The sequence below is a fragment of the Pinus tabuliformis genome, chromosome 2_2 (assembly GCF_031772625.1).
Source record: "Pinus tabuliformis cultivar Carrire ecotype Pingquan chromosome 2_2, CPIR1, whole genome shotgun sequence".
NCBI lineage: Eukaryota > Viridiplantae > Streptophyta > Pinopsida > Pinales > Pinaceae > Pinus > Pinus tabuliformis.
In genome coordinates this window covers 7,797,428-7,809,752 of record NC_142300.1, presented here as the reverse complement: position 1 = coordinate 7,809,752, position 12,325 = coordinate 7,797,428, and positions in this window count along the sequence as shown.

Genomic DNA, 12,325 nt, shown 5'->3' with positions numbered 1-12,325 from the left:
TATTTATCTTTCTCCCTTCTTATAAATTAGGGTACCAAAAGTATAATTTTATAAGTTACCTTCTCGGTATATATATATATATATATAAATCTTTTTCCCTTTATATAATATAATACATATATCTTTTTTTTCACTTTCACTTTATTTATTTAAATAATCCTTTTTCCTTTTTGACCTTTTTTACTTTTTAACTTAATTGATATGTAGATTTTTGTATTTATTACACACACTCTTTTTTTAGTTGCTTTAATTAATTTTAAAAAGCTTTTTTTTTAAACAACTTTATTCAAATGTTCTTTATATATATATTTTTTTCTCTAACAACAACCTTTTGATCTTATTATTTGCTTGACTCGAATATAAAAAAAATATTCTTTAATTTAATGGGCTTTGGTAACTTTCAAAGGTCACAACCCTTAAATTGGAGTTGAATAAGTTTATTTTGGTGCACACTTAGATTGGAGTCAATTCAATTTATTTTCGGTAGCAATTATCCGTGCCTTCAGTTTTTTTTTTTTTGATGATTTGCAAATGTCACTCAACATCAATTGCAATTCAATATAAATCGTCAAATTTGAAGACCACATTGAATAGGGGTGTGGGAATATTCCTTGGAGCACAGTTGATAGTGGACAAGGAGTGGCAATAGTATACTGAGGCAACAGGTGCCCCCAGGAGGAACGAGGTCTGGGGGCTGTCAGGCGTTTAGTCAGTACCGAATTGCAGGCCAATAGGTGTGCTTGGATGGCAAGTGTTTCAAGCGGTTTTTGAACAGGGTTTGACAGAGAAGTTATAGGAGTCGTTTGGATGGGGAGTGTGTGTTCTTTTAGGCAGTGGGGGTGAGGAGAAAAATGGATGCTGTTAATTTTATTGGACTGGATGTCGTCTGCTGCGGCGGCTACATACGATGATGTCGTTTGGGCACTACATCACGAATAACATCGAAGGTTGTGGCCCTTGGTTTCGACAACGATGGGTTGTGGAGCAGGGAAATAGCCGGGTAACAATTAGTGCTGTGGAAATATTTGCACGACGAGGATAGGGCAAGAAAGGAAGGCAGACTGTGCGATGAATTGGGAGGAGTGTACGTACGACAACAAAAGTCATTTAGCGATGAAGTATTCCTGTAGATGTGGCGGAGGCGGTGGAAGATTGTGTTTGTCGGTGGTTCGGTAGCAGTGGAAAACACGTACAATGCTTGTTGAACGAAAAAGCTACAGGCAGTGGAGTTGGTTGGGTTTTCAGTCAACAATTTGACCGATAACTGAGTGTTGTCAGGGGAACGCAACTTGTTTGTTGCCAATTTGTATTTTTTTTCGACATATGTATGTAAAAAAAATGAATATTATTATTATTATTATTATTTATTTATTATTATTTTTTTTTAATTTTTAATTTTTTTATAATTCTATTTATTATTTTTTTTGACCTTTTTTTTTCAACTATATAGCCAAAGGCCTGATGGCGAGACAAAGAAACTCCAAATTTGTAGTGAAACAATTTAGTTGCGACGACAACAAGGTTGATGAATGATTTTAATGGCCAATGGTCGGGATCAAAGAACGTGGCTCTTTGAAACGGTTAAGCAGTGAGAGGATTGAACAACTCTGATACCAATGTAACGAACAAGGTTTGTATATGCAATAGAGTAAGCTTCAAAATACTTCGAAGACAAAGACTTCCGTTGTTGGACAATATTGTATATTGAATATTGGATAAAAGAATTGATGAGATATATGAGTACAAATGAGAATGAGGGCCTGCTTATATACCCTAGGAAGATACCCTTTCATAAATGGTCATGTCTCTTAAGACATACCTCTTCATTACTAACTAACTAACTATTAATTAATTAAGTATTATTTATTATATTTTATATTTACATTATTATTTTTATATGAATTATATTCATATCACTTTCTGCATGAATATTGCACCTTGCGTATACATGTAGGGAATTCCAAACACCACTCCACATACATCAAGGGGAACTACATATAATTCTACCGCATTCATAAAATCAACACTGACAACAAATATAATTTTACACTTTTTTGTTACCTTTAGCTCAACATCCTTATTTATCCATCCTAATGGATATGGGTTTGGATGACCACAAACTTCCAATCCCAATTTGTTGACCAACTTTGTTGCAATGAGATTCATCTACAATTCTGAGTCAAATAGAGCATTAATCTTTGTCTTCTTGACTTGTATCTTGATGTGGAAGAGTTCGATCATTTCTTTCTCTTCCTGTTGTTGCAGGCTACTTAGAGTCACCTCCTTTTCATCGATGTACATAAAATCTTCTGATCCACATCTGAGTTGCTTTCAACCTGGTTGCTTAAATTAGTGGCCATGATATTCTTCTTCTTATTATCTTTCTTTTTGTTCTTTATGTTAAGGTCTAGATACAACTTCCAACACTTCTCCTTTGTATGTCCGTCAATATTATAGTGGTTGTTGGGATCCTTGCATTAGTGTGCCATGGTTGTCATCTTTTTTTCTTTTCCCCCTTTCCACTTCTTCTTGCCCTCCTTAGAAGTGTCTCACCACTACTACTTCAACCCACTTGATCGACCTTTCTTTAGGCCTACGTCCTCTAGGTATTATGCCTATACACAAACCTCATCCACTCATCTAGGCTTGAACATTATCACTTTCCTTCTTAGATGGTTGTGTAGACCCCCCAAAAACATGAGGAGTACATCTAGGCTCTTTGGGGAGATACCCAACATTATGTCCATCTTTCTAAATTACATGGTGTACTTGTACACTCTTCCCTTTCTTTTGCCTTAAGTATTTCCACCGGATCCACTAGTCCTCTACATACCCAATAGGGTAAAATTGTGATTTTATGAAAATTTTAAAATCCTCCCCTTAATCACTAGAGGATCTCCCTCCAACCTTAAGGTCTCCATGTTTCTTTCCCACTAGGTCAAGGCATAACCCTCTAATTTCAGTGGCGCAAATGAAATCTCACGTTCTTCCTCTATATGATGAAAACATAAATAAAATTTTAACTGCTGCAATCAATGATTTAGCTTTAGAGTGTTGATCTCACCTTGGTACAACTTGATATTGACCTTCACTTCCATTTTTAATACGGACTATGAATGGTTCACGCCACACGAAATGGGTTGATATCTTTCGGGTCCTTTCTTCGTCTGGTTCTTTGTTTCTTCCCAATCTCCTAATCTCCCCTCTAATATGTCCTCTACGTTAGAACCCCCATCTTCTCTGAAAATTCTGAGTTTATTGCTAAGGGATAACATGAGGATATTCACATTATGACTGATATCTGTAACTTGTACTTCCAATTGTGAAAAAACTTCCTTTGCAGGATCACAAGGGTTATTCACAGATTCATCAACCATGACTAGGGTTTTATGAGTTTTGGCTTAGTTGATCTAGACTCTCCGCAAATATCCATAATATACCCAAATAAACCTGCTTAGATACCAATATAACATGTAAATTGTTATGGATATTCCACTTGATAGTTCATCACCACATATAGGATAAAACTATATTTAAAAATTTGAAATCTACACTATTAGTGTTTATTTTCTCTTTAGATTTTAGGATCCGTAGATTACTATTTATTGTGGATACATGCAAATTAATTTTTATACAAAAAATAGAGAACAATGAAATAAAAACTCACAAACACATTTGACACAAGTTATATACTAGGAAATCCTTTTGTGAGAAAAACCAACTAGAAGGTGAGGCTACTCCGCTCTCTTTCTCTAAACAGAAAATCACTGCAAGTACAAAGAAGTAAGACCCATGGTCTATGGGTTGTTGAAATTCTATAGCATGTGCAGTAGAATCCAATTTTTTTATATGATACTTACTTCTTAATTATTTCCAAACAATATTTCTCATGCCACTCATATTATTGAATAATTAGACACAAGAAATCTCAAATGTAAATGCATTGGAAATAATAAATATCATAGAAAGACAACCATGCACAATAGACACAATATTTTTACCCTGGGAAACCCAACCTTGGGAGAAAACTCGACAATATTTTCATGAGGAGAAATTTTCTTTTCATCAAGGTTTACAAATAAAAAATTTAGTTTGGAAATCCGTGCTAATAATACAAGTCAAATACCAATCAAGCCTCGTCAAATTGTCGCAAGTCAACACCAGTCAAACTAGTCAAAATTCATTTATTTTTAAACTTCAACCTGTGGTCAAACTTGGCCCTATGGTCAACTCACACCTGTAGTCAAACTCTACGGTCAAATCTTGGTCAAAAAGTTGTGATCAACCCTTAGTAAAATTTGGTCAAAACACTTGGTTAGTTGTTCACATGTGCGATTGTCAAAGCTGGTCAAAACTCGGCTGTACCAATCACACATGCAACCTTAAAGAGTAAGGATGAAAATGATGAATAGAGATGAAATATGAACCTTAGAAAACAAATTTCTCCTTTAGCTCAATCTATCCTCCACTAGAAAATATTGAATGAGCTTACCATGTTCATGATTTGTCTCCCCACATGCTTGTCTATTTATATAGAGCTCTACTGTTGAGTGGAGATCCATAAAGAGATACCTCATCACAAGAAACCCCTTCACTTATGGAACCTAGGTTACAAGTAAAAATTAGACTAGAATTGTTTATTCCACTAATGGGTAAAAACCCCATTAGATAAAAAAATCAAACCACTCTATAAAAAATATATCACCCCATCCAAGAGAAAGTGATGTGAGCATCGTGGACCAATCTCCCCTAGCCAAATCAACATGGCTCCATGGGAGAAATACTGCCCCTAGGCCATTCACCCCTAGGAAAATTAGCATGGCCCCATGTCATTCCACCATAGTCAAATCAACATGACCATGTGGGAGAATGTATCCCCAATGCTGCAAAAACATCAACACTCCCTCTCAGTGAGGGAGACATTTTGAATCACACCAAACTTGTCTTTGAAATATACAAACTCCCCCCAGACAGAGGCCCGGTGACAATGTCCATAATCTACTCGGCTATGGATATGTACTGGAGCTTCATTGCTCCCTTCTGCACCATGTTAGATGAAGTGATATTTGTTGGAAAATGCAAAGTGGCAGTCATTAATTCTTAATTTCCTTAACCTTAATATTTTCTTGTGAACCTTGTTAATTGTATTTGTGTTCTTTAGTTAGATCCTTTTATAAAAAATGATCAAGAATGGAATATCAACAACAAAGGACACATAAATTAGGCTCTTAGCCACCTCAAAACCCCTCCAAGGGGAAATCATAGAAAACTCTTCTCTTCATATAGAATCTGCGTCAATTGAGACACAAAGACACAAACCCTAGACCAAGTCCTTTTCCAAGTACCAAGTCAACCCTTCTTGAAGTCTGATTTTGCACCAACCAACTACAGACTGTAACTTTGACCCGTGAGCTTCAATACTGCAACTCATCCTACAACTTCAACCCTGCAATTTTGGGCTTGCAGCTTCCCCAAAAAACTCTAATCATTCTTCCTCTTAAGACCTTCCCAGAGCAAGACAACTCCTCCCAAGGTCAACGAGGTCAAGGTAGGGTATTATTACTTCTAGCTACACGATTCTGCACTTCATCCTACTGCAACTTTGACCTCCTTCTGCAACACCAAAAACCCTAAAAATTTACACATGTGAGTCTAGAGATTGAGCCCCAAAATAATATTTTTCTTCCTCGCTTTCCCTGGACCTTCGTTCTTCTTTTTCCATCTTCCCATGTACAGATCAAATTCTTTCTTGAGAGATCAAACTTCTTGAGTGAGTGAGTTCTAAATGAGGTCGAATTTCTTCTTTATATATCCTTTCCAAGGGGTCGAATTACCTCTTTTAGGCTAACTTATAATTGCCAAGGTTGACTTGTACTTTTGGAGTTTCCATTACTTTCTAGACTAAAAAATAATTCTTTTTACAATTACATTTTGCATGGAACGGTCATATAAACATGATGTTGACTTCTTTGACTCATGAAAATAAATCTTAAGACCTAACAAACCCTAGAAGCATGAAGAACATGCTTTTACCTAGAAGACCATCAATAATGAGCATGAAACCCATGCTTTAATAATAATATATTTTTCTTTTCTTCTCTCTTTTTTACATAGGATACATATTGAAATGAGTACAACAACAATTATGGAGACCAAAACAAGTTACATTTCCAACACTCCCTCTTAACTAGGGAGGTATTCATAATTGTACAACCAATACAACATCATTCTCAAATTGAAGAGTTTTCATAAGAAGTCATATTGATAAGCCAAACTGTGAGCATCATCGTCATGACCAACATTGTATGTGAGGCCTAACTAGACAATCTCTTCTTTATTCAAGAGCATTATGTTGGGAGGCTTTACATGTGATACCACACTACCTCTACGAGGTACATACCCCATCTGAATGTATACAAGGTATGTCCTTTTAGGACTATTCTTATCTTGGATCTCCAATCCCGAGTCCTCAAAGAATATCAATCCTCTTTGACCACTCTTCTTGGATACCTATCCCATCCTCAAAGAGCGTTGGTACCTTTCCTTTCTTGGATGCTATATCCTTAAGGAAACCACAAATGATTATCCAATACTCTGTTATTCTCTCTTTATCACTTGAAGAAGAAAATGCACATGTGATGTCCAACATCACTCCCTCTCAACCAGAGAGGATATCCCTATTCTCCTTAGAGAATAGATCCCTACTCCTATTTAAGGAGACTCCTTCTACTCCCTCTCAAAACTAGAGTAGATGCATACTTCCTTTCTATTTGGGAAGTGAACATCACAAGCCTTATAGCTTATCTTCATAAGATTACCAATTACCAGTTCTTCATAGTTTCCTAGCTCCCTCTTTTCTTTGCATCTCATTGTATCGAGCATGCTTCCTTTCGAGGTATCATGGAGCCATCTTCACTCTTCAATATTGTGACCGATTCCAGGTCATTCTTCTTTCTCATCACTTCCATATTCATCATCATAGATGAAGGCATTGTATTGATCCTTTCCAAACTTCAATTTGATCATAGCTTCCTCATGAAAGTGATCTTCTTTGACCTTCATGTTATCTTCTCGCACTACTACCTTTTAATCCAAATATGGACACATATTGACTTCACAGTTGCCAATTACCATATGTTGAGCTTCTCTCAACATTCTTCATACATTTCCATCCATACAGTTGAGCTTGGCTCAAATGTCATCATGTATTCCTACAATATTCTTCTAGGTAGAAAAATAATATGTTAACTAAATACCCAACAATAATTAAAATCAAAGTTACCTCATCTTGATGACCTTCTCGTTTCATCAAAATCCTCATGGTCCATCTCCATATAAATCTTCCTTCATGCATCAGAGTGCCCAAGGATCGAACTTGATTACCAAGCTACAACTTTTTCTTCCAGAGATTATAATAGATGTTGATCATTATTTTACATATTTTAGAGAAACTCTTAATCTTTTATACATTCTTAAGTAAGTCAACTTATTTTCTTTAACCATAATATAATCAAACTAAGCCTGTTACACGATTCTATTCAAATGAATCTTATCCAAGAGTCTCTTTCAATGTGCATTCCTATGGTTCGTGTTCCATCATCTAGCTATATGTCTCAAAAAGAGCCTACATCCTGACCCATTGCATTCCTTTATCCCTTTACCAGTATTACTTCCACATTACATGGAATGTATACTAACTTTGTCATAGTGATTTTCCCAAGAGCTTTCCAAATGATGGTTCTTCCAAGATCATATTGATCCACTAAAGAAAAATGAATACCTCTAACATAATGTTAGATAATGCCTGGATGAATTATATGCAAAAATGGTCTATCTATATATCTTTAAAGATTAGATGACTTCTACAAAGAAACTTAACCAAGTAAAATCTACTTATGCAACTATCACATGCTTCTTTCTATGATGTTATGCAAAATGTTTTTTTTCTAACAATGCATGTTATCTTAGAGGAAATGCCGATTTTACCAAGAACCCACAAAGATGCCTTTTCTAATAGTAAAGTTCCTTCACTTCTTCTTTCTTTGGCTCCCTCTCAGGCTCTCCCATGACCCCGACTACATGAGATTTGCTCCTTTCCTTCCTCTTGTTGTTCTGTTGGCTTGGACAATCCCTCTTATAGTGTCCAAAATCATTGCACTTAAAGCATTAACCTTAGGCATATCTTTCTTTTTGGACTTTACAAACTTTCGTCTTAACTCTAGCTAGAAAGGCTTTAGATTGCTCATATGATCCAATGCCATATTTTACCTTGATCCTTGATTATTCCAGAATGAATTGATCCCCAAACTCATCAAAATGAGTTGAATATTTCTTAGAGTAGATGCTTGTTGCAAAGCTGCTCCATTCCGGTGGCAGTGCATTTAGTACATAGATAGTCACTTCTGAACCAGATATTTTTTCCCCAAGCCCTTGAAGATGGCCTCTTAGCTGAGAGAATTTCATGAGAAGAGATGCCATATCCTCATCCTTCGATTTCTTCGTTCTATATAACTTATTCTGAAAATACATCTTTTTTCTTGATGTACTTACAGAGTACAAGCTCACTAGCTTGTCATACATAGCCTGGAAGTTTTCAAGTTTGCAACAAATGGAACAAGAGAATATTTAATGGATTCAATTATGACCCTCTGTACCCTTACTTTCCCTTTATTGTACTTTTCTAGTTCTTGTGTCTTGTCTTTGCTAGGTTCAATGATTTCCCTAGTAACATATTCCGTTACTTCTTTTTCCTGTGAGTATTAGGCCAACCATTCTCTTCCATGCTAGATAATTTGATGCTCCAATGGGCTTATTGCTCTCTTTGCATAAATAACCCATATGACCTATATATTTAGACATGATGTAACAATATGATACTTACTTGATAACAAAGATTCTCCTTGATGATGTCTCCAACCTTCTTGATGCATTCAAGATCCTTGAAGAGACTTCCTTGAAAAATAATTCCTAGGATTCCTCCAACAACAACTTCCAAGATCTTTTGATGATTTATTCAAAGAGGTCTACCAATGAGTCCTTAACTAGATCCATTCAAGAGATAATCTTTCTTGAAGTCTTCTTCTTTACGATTTCCTTGAGAGCTTCCTTTTTCCTTCCCCTTGACAACTAATTCCTTCTAGTGTCCTTCCAATTGCCTTCCTTATTCACCTTAGCTCTGATACCATGTTGGAAAATGTAAAGTGGTAGTTGTTAATTCTTATTTTCTTTAACCTTAATATTTTCTTGTGAACCTTGTTAATTTTCTTTATGTTATTTAATTATATATTTTTATCAAAAATATATCAAGAATGAAATATAAGCAACAAAGGACACATAAACTAGGCTCTCAGCCAGGGAAAAACACCTCTAAGGGGAACCCAAAAAATCTTCTCTTCTTATAGAATTTGCTTCAATTAAGACACAAAGACCTAAATCCTAGACTAAGTCCTTCTTGTTAATTTGAAAGCTCAGTGACAAATTCCAACCATTGCATTAAATTCTTCTTTCCAAGAGGACCAAAATTGACTTTTGAAGCACTCAATTCGGATAAGGGAAAGTGGATTTTTGAAGTCAAGGCCACAAGTACAAAATTGTCAAGGTTGGCCTTAGGTCAAATGACACCTCTCAAGGACAAGATGGCACCCCTCAATTTTCATATAAATACAAGTGGCCTCATGCCTCATTTGGAGATCATCAACACAATCATTTCTTCTCTCTCCTTCATTGATTGGTTTTTATAGGTTTGAGGCAGCCTATTCTTCTTCACACGTGTGAGGGTTTGGAGGCATCTTTGACTTATCTCTTTGGAATCTTTGACATTTGATGATTGGGCATTTAGTTTGGCTTGGTTTTGTTAGGTTTTGGATCTGATTAAGGAGGTTGAATTCAATTGGGAAGGAAGGACAAAATTTTGAAGCAACTACAGCACCTTTGACCATCGTTGTTTTTTGTAGTTGAAGTTTAACTGCAGAACAAAGATATACTTTTTATCTATCCATTGACCAAGTTTGACCAAAATTTTTGGAGTTTTTTTCACTGATCCTTGACTAGAAAAAGTGGCCACATTGACTGGGCTTTGACCAAACTAAATTGAAGGAGATTTGACCATGATTTGACTGTTGTTTACATGACTAGTTAGGGTAGTCAATTGTTGTTGACTTTTCGCAGATTCAACATTTGACCATATTTGACTCTTCCTCATCATTTTGACATTGGTATATTGATTTGACATAATATTGATTGGATATTGGACATTGGTTTTGGATATTGGCTAGTCAAAGTTTGACTTTGACTCTTGGATGATGTACTCTCTCTATTGAACATTTGAAGACAATCTAATAGAAGAAGATTTGCAAAGAGTTTTCCCCCTAGTGGGGTTTTCCCCTGGTCATTGACCAAATATCGTGCCTCTTGTCTCTTGGTTGTATTTCATTGTGCATTTGAATAATTATTCTATCTACTATTTCTCTATGTCCATTGGCTAATTGAAGAAGTGAAATTATTAAATTGGAAGTTATTGGATATTGTTGAAGTAGTAGTTATAACATAGAACATTGATGAAAAATTAACATGGTATTAGAGCTGAGGTGAAGACAATCCCAAGAGATAGAGCAAGAGCATCCATCTTCTAAGAAACTGATTGAAAGGAGAAAATATTTTAGTAGAAATGTCTACCTCTTATTTCAAGGACAATGAAAAGCTAGCTGACTCATCTCTCTTTATAACATGGAAGACCAAGATCAATGTCACATTAGATGAATATGATGTCTTAGAGTACGTGGAAGGAAAAATTTCTCCACCACTAGAAAATGCTCCTCAAGCTTCCAAATCCAAGTATAGGAAAGGTGATATTAAAGCTAAGAAGATTATTATTGATTCTTTAAGAGATCATCTACTTGTTTATATTTCATCCTTAAATACTTCCAAAGAAATGTACGATAAGATTGTGGGCATCTATGAAGTGAATAATTTGAGCCACATTATGGATTTGAAAAATCAACTCAAGGAGTTTAAGTTGCATAAGGGAGAAACTATGCAATATTCTTCATAAGAATCACTGAGATCAAGGACCAACTTTGAACTGCTCAAGAAAATATAACTGACAAAGAATTGGTGATGAATACCATTAGAGGCTTTCCTTAATCATGGGACATGTTCATTACTTCTATCAACAATAGGGAAATGATCTGTTCTTTTGATGAGCTAGTAGCTCTATGCAATCAAGAGGAAATATTAATGATATCTAGAGGGAGAATTCAAAGACCAAATGAAGGAGATCCTATTGCCTTCATTTCTCAAGGGAAGAAGAAGAATGTGAAGACAAGAAAGGGAAAGCCATCTAAATCAAGAAAAACTCCTCAAACCAGTCAAGATTCCAAGGATTCAAGAAGGCAAGATAGAGATGTTGAATGCTACAATTGTCATCGAAAGGGTCACTATGCTAGAGATTGTCCTGAAAAGAGAGATGCCTGAAGAAGAAACTTTTCAAGGTCCTACAAAAACAATTGTGGCTTCAAAAAAAACATGTCACATGAAAGGAGAGATGATAGAAGAGATGGAAGAAGGAATGATAGAAGAAGAAGAAACTCTCCCCATGATTGTGAAGATATCTATTGTCCACCAAAGAGGTCAAGAAATTCTAGGTATGAAAGTAATGCTACTAATCAATCTGAATATATTCTTATTTCCGCATTATCTAGTTCATCTCCTCTAGATACTTGGGATAGTTGGTTGGTTGATAGTGGGGCCTCTCATCACTTCTCTGGATATAAGGAGGTTCTCTCTAATTTGGTAGAGAGGGAGTCCAATTTGAAGATTATTCTTGGAGACAACTCCACTCATCTCGTTAAGGGCTTTGGTTCTGTCAAATTTCATTTGGACTCTGGGGAATCTATTTTGCTTCATGATGTGATGTATGTGCCAATATTGAAGAAGAATTTGGTATTGATATCTGCTTTGGAGGATAAAGGAATGAGGGTTGCATTCATCAAAGGAAAAGTACTTACTTGGCATGTTGGATCCTATATGTCAAATGCATTCACATTGGGATCTAGGTTTGAAGGACTCTATAGAATTATTGGAAGACCTATTCTAGCTATAAAACATGATACAAATCATCAAAGTGAGCTATGGAACCGAAGGCTAGCCCATCTACATTATGGTTCTCTTCCTAAATTGAAGAAGTTGGCCTCCGAGATCCCTGATGTTCAAACCCATCATGATGGTATATGTCCAGGGTGTGCCAGTGGAAAGAAGACAAGGGGACCATTCCCCTCTAGCGAGAACAAGACAAAAGATATCCTTCATCTCATTCATTCTGATATAT